This window comes from Monodelphis domestica, chromosome 1, assembly GCF_027887165.1.
Source record: "Monodelphis domestica isolate mMonDom1 chromosome 1, mMonDom1.pri, whole genome shotgun sequence".
Taxonomy (NCBI): domain Eukaryota; kingdom Metazoa; phylum Chordata; class Mammalia; order Didelphimorphia; family Didelphidae; genus Monodelphis; species Monodelphis domestica.
In genome coordinates this window covers 582,547,873-582,564,161 of record NC_077227.1, presented here as the reverse complement: position 1 = coordinate 582,564,161, position 16,289 = coordinate 582,547,873, and positions in this window count along the sequence as shown.

Genomic DNA, 16,289 nt, shown 5'->3' with positions numbered 1-16,289 from the left:
GTCAAAGGTCTGTTCTTTGAAGCCCCTCTAGTCTCAGCAACAGGTCCCAACAATGCTTACTTGGTGGAGCCTTGAGAGAGAATTTCTGAAAATCTAACTGTTGCTTATCTTCGTCGAAGGAGACTCTAGATGAGGAATGAGGACTGGTAAGGGTATTCCACTCCTCAGGAGACTGAGCAGGGCAAGATAACCCTGATCTAGAATCTATGGGACCATAGAGTGCGGCAAAAAAGTGGTGGGATGGTTTGATTTAGCTCCAGTAAGCTATTCAAAAAGCTACAGCTGGGGGGCCTCATGAAGCAGGAAGTCTCAGGCCCCCAGGCATCCTGAGTGCCTGTCATTGGCGATGATGACTTTTCTAGGAAAAATGCTGTGAAGCCATTTGGCATCCATCATCACTCCCACCCCCACCCCCCACCATTACTGCACCCACACCCTGCCAAAGCAGATGGCCTAAGAGAGCTCTTCCCATTAAGCTAGAGGCTGGAGGCTGGCCTAGAAGAATGATTTCTGTAGACATCTGGGACCACAGAATGGGTCCTCTATACTGCTCCAAAATGAACATCTCAGCAGCAAGTGAAATATATCCAATGCCTGGACAGGCTTGAGGGGAAAAAAATTCTCTGAAAGGGAAATCTAAAAGACATTTCACAAAATCATAAAACATGAGAGCTGGACAGGATCTCAAAGGTCATCAGGTCCAACTCCCACCCAAATCATGAATCTACAATATTCCCAACAGATGGTCCTCCAGTTTCAAGCCCTCTGATGGTAGAGAACTCACTAATTCCACTTTTGGATGCCTCTAATTATTAGGAAGTTTTTCCTTGTATTGAGGCAAAAACTGTTTCTCCATACTTCCCTCCATTGCTCCTAGTTCTACTGCATAGGGCAAGTAGGACAAATCTTACCTCTCCTCTATAAGACAACCCTTTCAAACATTTTTTAAACCCTTATCTTCCATCTTGGAGTCAATACTGTGTGTTGGTTCCAAGGTAGAAGAGTGGTAAGGGCTAGACAATGGGGGTCAAGTGACTTACCCAGGGTCACATAGCTAGGAAGTGTCTGAGGACAAATTTGAACCCAGGACCTCCCATCTCTAGGCCTGGCTCTCAATCCACTGAGCCACCTCTCCCTTTCAAACATTTTAATTAATTTTGTCAATAACTTTTGTTTTCATATCACCTTCATTTCCCCAATATGTGCATCCCTCTCCTCCTCCACCAAGAGTCCTTCTTTTTCACAAAGAAGAAAGGAGGTGGGGAGGTAGTTCAGCAATACTCTTCAACTCATCAATTAAGTTCCATATTGTATGAAGTGGTTCATATGCAGAATCCCTCTCCCTCCATTCTCAACCCTGTGAAGAAGGGAAAGAACTGTATTCTTATAACTTCTTCAAGGTCAGGTTTGACCACTAAAATTACACAGCATTGTTTCAATTGTTCTTTCTATTTACATTTATGTTCACTGTGTGTATTATTTTCCTGGTTCTCCTTCATTTTTGTTCATACAAATCTTCCCATGCTTCCTTAATGTTCATCAGATTCATCATTTCTTACAGTGTAGCTATATTGTGTCCATATTTATGTACCACGACTTGTTTAACCATTGCCCAAACAATCGCCATTGACTTTGTTTTTAGGTCTTTGGTACTATGAGAAATGTTGCTGTAGGTAGGGTATACATGAGATCTTTCTGTTTTTTCCCTTAGGTTAATATACCTAGTTTGGATCTCTGAGTCAAAGGGTATAGGCATTTTAGTCACTTTTTTACCATAATTTCAGATTGCTTCCTAGAATGATTGGATGAATTCCTAGCTCCACCAACGCCTTCGTGTGCCTGTCTTTCCATAGCCCCATCCAATATTTACTATTCCAATTTTTCACTATTCTTACCAGTTTTCTGAGTATGAGATTAAATTTCCATGTCATTTTGATTTGCATTTCTTGTATTATTAGTGATTTGGCACAACATTTCATATGGTTGATAACAAATTGCAGTTCTTCTGAGAATAGTTTATTCACATTCTTTGACCAGAGGAGTGGCCCTCTTTCAAGTATTTGAAAAAGGGCAATTATAACCTTCCCTGTCTTCCCCCTCTCTAGACTAAACACGTCCTTCATCTTCCTAAGACTGATGAAGAGACAGGAGACATGAGAGAAAGGAGTGGAGAATAGAAAAGATAGGCAGTGGGAAGAGGTAATAGAATGAATGTTGGATTTGAAATCAGAAAATCTAGTTCAAGTCCTGCCCCAACATTTTTTTAACTGTATGACTTCAGATAGCATGAGATAGTGGAAAAAGTTTGGGTTTGGAGTCAGAAGACTTGGTTTCAAATACCGGATCTGCCATTTCCTCCCTTGGAGCTTCAGTATCCTAATCTATAAAAGAGAGTGTTACTAGTAAGTCTGTAGCCCAATGAGAGAAAAAGGAAAAGGATAAGAATCTATATGTACAAAAATATTTAGAGCAACTCTGTTTGAGGGAGCAAATAATTAGAAACTGAGAGGATGCCCATAAATTGTGGAATAACTAAAAAAGCTGTGCTATATGATTGTGATAGAGTACTATTGTGCTATAGGAAATGATGAGCAAGATGATTTCAGAAAAACCTTGGAAGACTTATATGACCTGATGCAAAGTGAAGGGAGCAGAACCGCACAGTAACAGCAACATTGTGTAATGCACCTGTCAATGGTTTACCTACTTTCAGAGCTACAATGATTCAAAATAGTTCTAAAGGGTTTATTTTGAAAAATGCTATCTACCTCCAAAGAAAGAATGGATGGAGTCTGAATGCAGATCAAAGCATACTTTTTAAAACTTTGACATTTTTTTTGTTTGTTTTGGTCTAGGTTTTCTTTTACAACATGACTAATATGAAATATATGTTGCATGATCACACATTCATTGCCTAAATCAAGTTGTTTGCTATTTTGGACCCTCAAGATCAGAGAAGGGAGAGAAGGAAGGAAAGAATTTGGAACTCAAAATTTTATTTATTTTTAAACTGATAAAACTATTCAATAATTTGATTTTCATAAAGATATTTTATTTTACTACTTATGTGTAAAACAATTTTCTGCATAAGTTTTCTGAAGTTATATGATCCAAATTGTCTCCCTTGCTCCTTTCCTTACCCTCTCCCAGAGATGGCAAGTAATTCGATCTGGGTTATATATGTATTAATCAGGTAAAACATATTTCCATGTTGTTCATTTTTGTAAGAACTACTCATATAAAACCAGAACCTTAAAATAAAAACCCAAATAAACTAAAGTGAAAAATTGAATGCTTTGATCTACATTCTGACTCTTAAGAGTTCTTCTTCTGGAGGTGGATAGCATTCCTTGTCAAAAATTCTTCAGAATTTTCCCAAATTATTGTATTGCTGAGAATAGTTAAGTCTATGACTGCTGATCATTCTACAATCTTACTGTGTACAATGGAAATCAAAATTTTAAAAGACAAATGTTAAAAATTGTTTTACATGCAAATTGAGAAAAATAAATATTAAATACAAAAAATAAAATAAAATGAGTATTGGATTAGATGACTTCTCAAGTCCCCTCCTATTTTATATCTTTGATCCTCTAGTCTCTTTTTTTTTAATGCTTACCTTCTGTCTCAGAATTAGTACTAAGTTTTTATTCTAATCATTTCCAAGGCAGAAGCTTAGAAAGGTCTAGGCAATTGCCCAGGGTCACACAGCTAGGAAGTGTCCAAGGCTACATTGGAACCCAGGACCTCCCATCTCCAAGCCTGGCTCTCTATTCTGAGATAGAGTCACCCAGTCATCTAGCTGCCCTTATTTCTATAGTCTTAAATCACTTGGTCTTTCTGAATTTCCTCATCTGGAAAATAAGGATAGGAATATTTTAACCTACTACTTCAAAGGATTGTTCAGGTCAACAAGCATTAAGTACCTAATATGTGCCAGGAGCTGTGCTAACTGCTTGGAATACAAAGAAAATCCAAAAACAGGCCCCGCTCTCAAGGAACTCCAGGATAACAAAGGAGACAAAATCCAAATAACTATGTACAAACAAGATAAAAGACAGAACAGACTGGGAATAATTTCAGAGGATCCCTCTAAAATTAAAGAGGTCTGGGAAAGGCTTCTGCAGAAGGTGAGACTCTAGTTGAGCCTTGAAAGAAGCCAAAAAGGTTGTGAGAATTAAATGAGATAATGTATATAACATGCAAGGGCAGGCTTCAGCTAGAACAAGGGGAATCTCTATGTTCATACAAGAAAGAGAGGAAATAAGGAAGGAGTGTGTTAGTAAATGTTTAACAACAAGCTCTCTGGGGATATGGGTGAGGGATAAAGCCACAAAATACTTTTTTTGTTTTTTAAAACCCTTACCTTCTGTCTTAAAATCCATGCAAAGTATCAGAAGAGCTGTAAGGAGTAGATAATTGACTTGCCCAGGGTCCCATAATTAGGAAGTATCTGAGGTCACATTTAAACCCAAGACTTCCCATCTCTAGGTCTGGCTCTATCCACTGAGTCACCTAGCTACCTCTTCCCCCCACCCCCAAACACACACTGCAACACACTTTTAAATTTAATCTGTAGTATAAGATTTTTTCCCATCACTTCCCTAAGTCTAAGTAATCAGCAAAACAATAAATCCAGCATTGATCTGAAGCTTTTACTAATTTCCAAAGGTGTAAATGCTCCCATTGAAGATTTCATAATCCGCTCTCCCTAGCCTGTACAAGCAAGCTGGCTCCAGCATCCAACTATGTTACCTATTATTATTACTCCTGTTTTACAGATGGGCCAAATGAGGCACAGGATAATTCATTTCCTTGGACCATATCCTTCCCATTTTCAAATATGGCAAACAGAATTTAGATCATCTCAGTCCCAATCAATGCCATGGATCAGAAAGGGCATGAAAGTGGTCACTTGGTCCAGCCCCACCTGCCTCCAGGCTAATCAAGACCTAAACCTTCTAAAACAGATGGTTGTCTAATCTAATCCCTCCCCTTGGGTTCAATACCTTCTGCCTATTTAATACCTTATGTTCAACACTGTCTTTAAAACTAGCCTAAGGCAAGCCTTTCTCCCTAGATGATTTGGGTACGTAAATTGATGAGAAGCTGGGACTTTTCTCTCTGGTTACATGAGCTGGAGGGGAAGGGAAGGGAGAGGGGGTTCCTTTATGAAAATGCCCCTTCAACACACAGTAAGCAGAGTTTTGGAGGTTTCTCTTACAGAACAGGATGTTTGCCACAGGATTCTAGTTCACCCAATAATTTATTATCATGATCAATATCTTCGTTGCCATCATTATTATTGTTGCTGTCATTGCCCTCCATTGAAGTCTTCCTCTGTCTCAGGAGTCTTTTCAGAGACTGTAACATCAGAGCGGCATATTATCACAAGCCCTCCCAAGGTAAGGAAGCCTTCAGACCTGAATCAAACTCCAAATTCTTTGTTGTCCAAAGACTAGCCTAGTCAATCAGAGACTCATGAAAATCATCAGCTAAGTTGTGACCTGGTTCACTGAAGGAAGTCTTTACACTAAAGGATTTAAAGATTTTTTTAAGAACCATTTTAATTACTATCATAACTCCTATCATTTTAATAACTTGTTTTCTAGGATACTTTTAAAGTTTCAAAGCATTTTCCCTTTTATCAACTCTCATGGACACGTAAGAAGTCTTGGAAGAGTTTTTTTTTTAATTTTTAAAAAGAGATTTTATTTTACCAATTATATGTAACGACAATTTTCCATATAAGTTTTCTGAAGTTATGAGATCCAAATTGTCTTTCTTTCTTCCTTCCCTCTCCCTTCTCAGAGTTGGCAAACAATTTGATCTGGGTTATACATGTACAATCATGCAAAACCTATTTCTATATTGGTCATTGTTGTAAGAGAATACTCACGTAAAACCAATACCCCAAAATGAAAACCCAAATAGACTAAAGTAAAAAATCATATGCTTTGATCTGTATTCTGACTCCAGCAGTTCTTTCTCTGGAAGTAAAAGTATTCTTTGTCAATAAGTCCCTCAGAATTGTCCTGGACTGTTGTATTGCTGAGAGTAGCTAAATCTTTCACAGTTGATCATCCCACAATATTGCTGTTACTGTGTACAATTTCTCCTGGTTCTGCTTATTTCTCTCTGTATCAGTTCATGTCCGTCTTTTGGAAAAGTAGTATTATCACCGGGAATATTTTATATTATATAATTATATATAATATCTTTATATTAGATAATATATTATATATTAATTACTTTTATATAGTATATATGATATTTATTATATATTATTATATTATATATAATCATATCACCAGGAAGACTTATGGTGCAGTGGAAAGAGACATGTTTGGAGTCAGAAGACCCAGGTTCAGTTCCCAGCTCAATTTCTCCCTCTCTGTACGAACTTGGGAAAGTTTCTTGGCCACTCTGGACTGCAGGCTCCTCACATGTAGAATCCAGATGAAGGGATGCTGGTTTGGATTAATCACTTCTAGCTCTAAATCTATAATCCAATGACAATGTAACAGATAAAGAAACTGAGAGGCAAAGAGTTTAAGTGACCTGCCTACATTTCTTGGTAGAATTAAATGCCTATAATAGAGGCCTTAACTAAAGTGGAGCCACCAGAATTTTGTACCAAGGCAGAAAATTTAAAAGGTACCAAGCTCATATCCCAAGGTTAGCTTCTTCCTTTGCCCTGCCCAGGTCCTGGAAGTGACTGCAGGCTCATTTCAGGGTTTGCTCCCTCTCTCTGAAGCATGTACACCCCCCTCCAGTATAACCCCCCCACTCTCCCCAGGGCCTCAACCCCTTTATAACTTGCCGTAGGTGCAAAAATGGTTAGTTTTTGCTCTAAACATAAGTGTCTCCACCCTCTTTTTACTAGGCTATGCCACACTACATTTGAGCTGTGACCAGGATAAAGTTGCTGAAAACTATGTTCTCCATAATCCAGGACCACAATAGGACTCTCAACTTGTATTTTCCCATCATCTCGCTGGCTGGCTCCCGTATCCACGTGAAGACAGGTCATTGGCCCGACACATTTGCTTTAGTCCCATTAACAGGAGATACTCTCAGTGACTCCTGCCCCCTGAGAATCCTCGCAATTGCTTTGGAGAAGATCCCTAGGAAGTGGAAGAGAGCCGGGCTTAGGACACATAGTAGCTTTTCCCCTCTGCATCTTCAGAAACACCAGGTGCTCACTGCTGAGCTCCCAGAGATGGGTTTTCCAGAAGACAGCTAGCTTCCGCTGAGCCTCCATCTGCTCAAACCGGGGGGTGGGAGAAGGATGGGGGGAAGGGGAGGAGGGGGAGAAAGTTAGCAAGCTGTCCTCCTAGAGCTGCCACAGATCCCATTGCAGGGGGCTTTGATGTGTTCTAAGAGTTCCCTGTTTGCTCCTCTCAAATTCCTGATCCTTCAGTCAGTCCCCTTTCCCTCCATGAGGTCAAAAATTAAAATTAAATAAAATGTATTTATATATATGTTTCATATATATAAATAAAAATTGTAAAAATTAAAAATTAATTTAAATTAAAAATTAAAAAGCTTAGTAATATTCTTAGAACATAATAACATTCTTTTAAAAAGCTACATTATATGTTTTCATCAGCATCTGAGAGATTTTAGACCAGTGCCATCAGTACAAAATTTTTTACAACACTTTATTTATTCTATATATTTTTTAAAAAGACCAAGTAGTAATTATTCATTGGCCCTTGGTCTAGTCCTTACCTATAGCTCAGAATATGGAGGAAGAGCTTTCTGGACATTTCCATAATGTAGTAGAAAGAACACTTACCTTAAGAATAAAAGACTTGGAGTTCAAGTCTCCAAAGTTTGCTAGTTATGTTTCCTGGGGTGAGTAACTCTCCAATATCTCTGAGTCTCAATTTCCTCATCTGTAAAATGAAGGGATTAGATTAGATCAGCGATCCTAATAATAATAGTGAACCTTTACAGAACACTTTAAGGTTGGCAAATACCTTATAATTTTGAGCAGTGAGCAGGGGAAAGTGGCTGAAAACTATGTTAATAATAACAATTCATTTATATAATAATAATAATTCATATAGTTCTCACAACAACTTTCAGAGTTAGATGTTATTATCTCCATTTTTACAAACGAGGAAACTGAGGCAGAGGTTATGTGACCCACCTAAGAGTCTGTGAAGGATTTTAACTCAGTTCTTCCTGTCTCCAAATCCAGCATATTATCCACTTCACTCCCAGTCACCTTTTGGATCTCAAAGAAAGTATTCTGGCACACTGGTACATTATGATCTTTGATAGGCATATCACAATTTTTATATGATATTTTCTTGCTGATAAAAGAAAATTCATGAATAATCTTAATATAAATTTTACTTGCCCAACATATGTAGTTTAGTTAAGTATAGTATTCACAAAATAAACACAACTTGCCTTTTTACACACCCTAAACTAAAAGAAATGCACAAAGAACTTGACCAAAACAGCTGTTCTTATTGAGGGGGAGCCACACACGCACTTGCCCTCTGTGTTGCCAATTTAAACGGCTCAGTGTGCCATGATTCTTCATGGTTAAAAAATAATAATAATACTGTGTTGTGCACAAAAAATAAGTTTGAGAACCACTGAATTAAATGATTTCTAAGGCCTTTCCAGCTCAAAGTACTGAGTCTACGAGTTTGAGCCCACATAGCCTTCTCCCTTTGGCACATAAGTTTCCAATGAGTTTATTAGATTAGCTAATTGTCTCCTTGGAAAACTGGACAGCCTGGCCCTGAGTAAGGAAAAGGTAGCTGGAGCTGCATGCCTTGGGGTAGTACAGGGATAAGCCAACTAAGGGAAGGAGATTCAAAAAGGATACCTGTGTACAAATACATAGAGAGCTCTTTCTGTGGTAGGAGAGAATGCAAAGTGAAGGAGGTATTCATCAGTTAGACAGTGGCCAAACACGTTATGAATCTGAAGGTGATGGAATACTACAGTGCTGTAAGAAATAGTAAAGGGGACAGTTTCAGAGAAACCTGGGAAATCTCGTATGAACTAACCAAAGGGAAGTCAGCAGAACTAGGAAAACAATTCATACAATCTTGTAAAGACAAATAACTTGAGGCAGCTGGGTAGCACAGTGAATAGAGTGCCAGGTCTGGAGTCAAGGGGACCTAGGTTTGAATCTGAACTTGGAACTGTATGACCCTGGGCAAGTCACTTAACCCCTATTGCTGAACTTTTGTCACTTTTCTGTCTTAGAAATGATACTAAGACCAAAAATAAGGGTTTGGAGAACATAAATAACTTGGAAGGACTCAGGAATTTGATCAGCACAATGACCAGTAATTCCAGAGGATTCATGATGCCCTTCCTCTGCAGATAGAGAAGTGATAGCTTCGTTTTGCAGACTGAGACTTTTTTTTTTACATGGGCCAATTCAGGAATTCATTTCCCTTGACTATACATATTTGTGACAGTTTTGGGCTTTTTTGCTTTCTCAGTGGTGGAGGTAGGGGTAGAAGAGGTGGGATAGAGAGAATAAAGACCAGAAAATAAAATAAAATTGAATTTTTAAAAAACATTTCAAAAAAGTGAAGCATATCCAGGTAAATTCTATTTGTTAGGTGATAAGGGAGTGGAGAGGCATGAGAGTTCTGTACCCAACAGTTAGCTATAAGAGGTCATCTATTCAAACCTTCCGTTTTCCAAATGAGGAAACTGAGGCCCATAATGGTGAAGTGGCTGATCTGGGAATTTGAACCCAGGACTATCAGATTCATTACTTGTGTTACTGCAGCCTCATGTTTTCATTGTTCTTAGTAGGTGACATTTCTGCATGTTAATAATGGCACAAGAAGAGAGTAGCCCCTTGACTTTGGCTAAAGGAGTCAGAGACATATACTTTAGGAGGCTCCTGCCTCATAGAGCCTCTTTGTGCCTCCAAGGTAAAGGCACCAGAGAAATCATCAGGCAGCTCCTGCCAGGCAAGTCCCTCCAAGGGAAAACAGAGGAAAACCAAAGAGAAAGCAATAGAAAAAAAGAGACTAGATTGGTCTGGAGAACTGTGGGAATTAATTGTTCATACAGTAGAAGAAACTTTCTTTTTTTATTATTTGAAAATTTTTTATTTAATTAATTGAGAAAATTTTTCCATGGTTACAAGATTCATGTTCTCTCCCTCCTCTCCTCCTACCCCCCTCTCATAGTGAATGAGCAATTCCACTGAGTTTTACTTGTGTCATTGGTCAAGATCTATTTCCATATTATTGATATTTGCAGTAGGGTGCTTGTTTAGGGTCTACATCCCCAATCATATCCCCATCAACCCATGTGATCAAGCAGTTGTTTTCTTCTGTGTTTCTATTCCCACAGTTCTTGAGGAAGCTATTTCTAAGATCACAGATTTAGAGTCAGAAGGAATCTCAGAGATCATCTAATCCTTCCACTTCATTTTCCAAAATGAGGAAACTGAGGCTCAGGAAAATGAACTGGTCAAAGAGCTAGTAAATAGTAGAGTCAGGAATGGAACCCAGCCCTGATTGGAAGTCTTTCACCTCCAAATCTAGTCTGGGATGCAGATTGGAACCAAAAGACAAAAATACAAAAAACAGAGACTTAAAAACAGCCAGTGAGGAGAAAGGTAGGAAAAGTGATGAAGGGCAAGAGAGAACAGGAAACAAAAAGGAGGGGGAAGAAATCATTCAATAGACATTTATTAAGCAACTATGTGCCAGGCACTATGGGATATAAAAAGATGCAAAAGACAATCCCTGCCCTCAAGGAGCTTACCATCAAATGAGGGAGATAACAGAAGTAGAGGGAAAGAAAACAGGAGGTAGGTGGCCAAGCACCTGCCATCATGAGCATGGTTAGTGCAGTCATCAAGCTGGTCCCTGGAGGGTAGGGATATGTATCTCTCAGTCTATGTTCACTGTGGATGCAGAAAAGGAGTCAGCTATAGGAGTGTATGTGACCGTCTGTGCTGATTCATCCTATGTGTGTCTGTGTGTATACAACCAAGAGGTCAGCCAGCCGATGAATCATCTCATATGTGCAGCAATGAAAGTCACTTGTGTGTCTGCACACACCTACCCAGACACGAGGTCTCCATCTGCTGAAAGAGGTCCAATCGTGTAGCCAGTGCCAAGTCCCCCACAGAAGTGGCAGATCAGTCCCGTGGGGAAGTGATGTTGAGAGAGCACAACACTTTATTCACACCACAGATCATATCCCCCTCTCTAAGCATGTGCCAGACAAAGCCATCTGGCCCCTTCCTCCTTCCAGAAAAACCTCCCCCTGCAGGAGCAGCGCCAAATTTGGGAGTCCTCTTAGGTAGTTTTCTGATCCTCACTGGCGCATTTTTAGAATCTGTAGAGTGCCAGACTGAAAAGAATTTCAGGGGCAGCTGGGTGGCTCAATGAATGGAGAATCAGGTCTAGAGATTGGGAGGTCCTGGGTTCAAATATGACCTCAGACATTTCTTAACTGTGTGACCCTGGGCAAGTCACTTAACCCCTATTGCCTAGCCCTTCCTGCTCTTCTGCCTTGGAATTAATACACAATATTGATTTGAAGACAAAAGGTAGGGGTTCAGAGGAAAAAATAATAATTTCAAGGACCACCTCCTTGCACATCTTTTCAATTTTATGGAAGAAAAGAGTTGAAATCTAGAAGAAAGGTAATGATTTACCCAAGGTCTCACAGTTACTTAGTAGTAAGGCTTAAACCAAAAATCACAATCAACTGATAATCAGCCCATTATTCTTTGCACTCATGCCAGAAACAGTTCTCATCTTTCCTTGTCAGTCATGAGAGATTCTCTTCTCTTTCTTGGAACTCCTCCTGATCCTGTCCACAGTGTTAATCACAGCTGCCACAACCCCAGGGTCTCTGAAATCAATTGGTCCCACCAGGGAGAGCTAATGGTATGTCAGTCTAGAGTCTGGAGACCCTGCTAACTTTGTCTATCTGATCTTAACATCCCTCCAGCCTCTCTTTATCCCCTGAGAGAGAAGTTCTTAACTTTTTGTGTGTTGTAGACCCCTTTGGCAGTCTGGTGAAGTCCACATGCCCTTTCTCAGAATGGGGTCTTTAAATGAATGAATTAAAATATATAAAAGGAAAAAGGAAACTGATTATATTGAGTTACAATATCATTTAAAAATTTTTTTAAGTTTACAGATCCCAGCTTAAGAATCTCTGACTTAAGATAGCATGATTTCGAGGAGGAAATCTCAAATCTTCTTGTCTTCATATTTATTTATAATACATGGGGCACTTTAGTAAGAAAATCAATATTCAGTGATAATAACACTGGATTATTTGGTCTTGAGTTCAAACTCCAGGCTTGCTTCATATTACCTGTTCAACCTTGAATGAGTTGTTTCTGAGCCTCAGTTTCCTCATCTGAAAAAATGAGAGGGCTGATTCAAAAAATCCTCTCCTGCTCTTAATCCTACCATCTTTAATTATAATGAGAACCATTTAATAGCAACTCTTATGTCAGGAACAGCACCCAGGGCACACAACAGGAAATCTGCTCCCAAATCAACTTTGCGGTTTCTTATTGTGAAAAGAATACAAGAAGTAATTAAAACAAATTCAGTTGAGTCAGAGGGAGAGAGGTCCTCAAAATGTCAGTACCCCTGGGAGCAAAGCCTTGATTGCCCCACCCCAGTTATAGTTCTGGTAATAGTCAATTCTATGAAACAGAAGTTTTTGTTTGGGGTTTTGTTTTATGTTGAGTTTTTTGTTTGCTTGGTTTGGGGTTTTTTTGTTTTTTCTTTTTTTTCTGGTCAAGACTGCAAACTGTTTGTCCTTTTCTTTCTGTCTTTTCTACTACCAGCCTTGGAACCATTTCACGGCACAAAATCATCTGCTCCATGAAAAAAAAAAAAGAGAGATGAAACTCAAGTTGCCTTTTAATTTATTTAGCAACACTGGAAAAAAAGGATTTGATGGGTAAAGAAATAAAATGATTACCATCTTGTTCCAAATATGTGCTGCCCTTTTGTCCTCCAAATCTGGTGCATATAAAACCTGAGGGTGGCTTATAATTGGATTCTTTGTCAGTGTATACTTGTAATTTTTTCTTCCTTTCAAAGAGATCACAAATTTAAGAGTATGACCTTTATTCCAGAGCAGCCTATATTTGAATCAAGACAATAATTAACATATACTTTAGGGATTATCTGTGGATTTCAATTACTCATGCCATCCTTGCCTCCCATTACTTCCAGATGGTGAAGAGATGACTAGGCCTTCAAAGAGGTAATTTTATCTGCCATTATATTTATTTGGTATTAATTAAGCCCCCATTAATTAAGTACATTGCTGCTAGAGAACATCCAGTAAGTACAGTCCCTAGATCCCTGCCCTTTGTCCTAGGAGAGTAGAGATGTATCATTTAATTATGCAGACTTCAGCATAGCACTTTTCAGTGACTTGGGTAACAACAGAAATGCAAGAGGCCACAACCACAGTTAAGATGGGAGGAAAAGGGCAGCGTGGACAAGAGCAACATGAACACAGCTAGTGTTTGCTGAAACTATAGGATCAGTGAAAAACCTACTTTGGTGTGGATCCCTAACTTCATCCTGGGAGTCTCCTGTCTCCTGTGCTAAGCCATGACCCCATCCCCAAACAAAGCAGATCATGTCCATGTCTTTCTTTCTTTTTTTAAAAATTAATTTATTTAGTCAATTTTGAACATTATTCCTTGGTTACAAGAATCATATTCTTTCCCTTCCCTCCCCCCACCCTTCCCGTAGCTGACATGCAATTTCTTTGGGGATTACATGTGTCCTTGATCAAAACCCATTTCCATGTTGTTAGTGTTTGCACTAGGATGTTCATTTAGAGTCTACCTCCCCAACCATATCCCCTCGACCCATGTATTCAAGCAGTTGTTTTTCTTCTGTGTTTTTACTCCCACCGTGTTTCTTCTGAATGTGGATACTGTTTTTTCTCGTAGATCCCTCCGAGTTGTTCAGGATTGATGCATTACCACCAATGGAGAAGTCCATTACGTTCGATTGTACCACAGTGTATCAGTCTCTGTGTACAATGTTTTCCTGGCTCTTCTCCTTTCACTCTGCATCACTTCCTGGAGGTTGTTCCAGTCCCAGTGGAATTCCTCCACTTTATTATTTCTTTTAGCACAATAGTATTCCATCACCAACATATACCACAATTTGTTCAGCCATTCCCCAATTGAAGGGCATCCTCTCATTTTCCAATTTTTGGCCACCACAAAGAGCGCAGCCATGAATCTTCTTGTACAAGTCTTTTTCCTTATTATCTCTTTGGGGTACAAACCCAGCAGTGCTATGGCTGGATCAAAGGGCAGACAGTCTTTTAGCGCCCTTTGGGCATAGTTCCAAATTGGCCTCCAGAATGGTTGGATCAATTCACAACTCCACCAGCAATGCATTAATGTCCCAACTTTGCCACATCCCCTCCAGCATTCATTACTTTCCTTTGCTGTCATGTTAGCCAATCTGCTATGTGTGAGGTGGTACCTCAGAGTTGTTTTGATTTGCATCTCTCTGATTATAAGAGATTTAGAACACTTTTGCATGTGCTTATTAATAGTTTTGATTTCTTTAACTGAAAATTGAAAATTCATGTCCCTTCCCCATTTATCAATTGGAGAATTGCTTGATTTTTTTGTACAATTGGTTTACCTCTTTATAAATTTGAGTAATTAGACATTTGTCAGAGGTTTTTGTTATGAAGATTGTTTCCCAATTTGTTGCTTCCCTTCTAATTTTGGTTGCATTTGGCTTTGTTTGTACAAAACATTTTTAATTTGATGTAATCAAAATTATTTATTTTACATTTTGTGATTTTTTTCTAGCTCTTGCTTGGTTTTAAAATCTTTCCTTTCCCAAAGATATGACATGTATACTATTCTGAATTCACCTAATTTGCTAATAGTTTCCTTCTTTATATTCAAGTCATTCACCCATTCTGAGTTTATCTTAGTGTAGGGTGTGAGATGTTGATCCAAACCTAATATCTCCCATACTGTCTTCCAATTTTCCCAGCAGTTTTTACCAAATAGTGGGTTTTGGTTCCAAAAGCTGGGGTCTTTGGGTTTGTCATAGACTGTCTTGCTGAGGTCACTTACCCCAAGTCTATTCCACTGATCCTCCTTTCTGTCTCTTAGCCAGTACCAAATTGTTTTGATGACCACTGCTTTATAGTATAGTTTGAGATCTGGGACTGCAAGGACTCCTTCCTTTGCATTTTTTTCATGATTTCCCTGGATATCCTTGATCTTTTGTTCTTCCAAATGAATTTTGTTATGTTTTTTTCTAATCCAGTAAAAAAGTTTTTTGGTAGTTCAATGGGTATGGCACTACATAAGTAAATTAATCCATGTCTTTCTTAAATTCTGAGACAATTAATATTTCTTAGAGACCAGCTTCTGGGTAAGAAAATCAACTTATCGATTAGGCTAGCATTAATCAATAACTTAATTAGTCAATGATCTCTCCCAGTAATCAAAGACTCTAAAGACCCCTAGCACAGATCCACAAATAGACAATTTTGGGAGCTCATTATTTAGCCCTTGGATATCCGAAGACATTTCTCTCTAATTGGTGCATTGCCAGTGAGGAGGTGCTCCATCAAAACTCTCAACCCTTCTCTATCCCCTGGGAGATAATGGTAGCTACTTGCCAATCTCATGCTCCCCAACTCCCTGGGGGAGAAGTCCAGTTCTGCTCATTCAGAATTAACCCCTACAATGATTCCCAATGACAGGTTAAAGGAATCATTTGGGCTACCTGTGGGTACCTCTAACATAAGCTAGTTCTATTTACTGAATAAGGCAGATCTCACAATCCTTCCCATAATCTCACTTTCTCATCTATTTTATGATGGAAGAAGTTCTTTGGGTCAGGCATAAAGGAATAAGGACAGACACTGAAGGACTGATTTGAGCTTCTAATTCTAAACCCAAATATAGAAATCAATATATATTAAAAAGTACTATTCTCAATTCTTATCCTTTCATGTCCATGTCTTTCCTTAAATTCTCATCCACGTTTCTTAAATTCTTGTCCATTCTTGTCCACATCAGTCCTCAAAATCTTGTCCATTCTTATCCATATCTTTCCTTAAACCCTCTATTGAAGGTTCAGCCTACATATAGAATTCCTTCTTCTACTTTCTTCTCACCTCTGGTATACCACTATACCATTTGGACAGCCCAACTAAGTCATTAATTCATAGATATAAAGTCTTAGAGTTCATTTACTCCAATGTTCTCATCTAGCCATTTTGGGAACAGGGGCTTGCTAAGG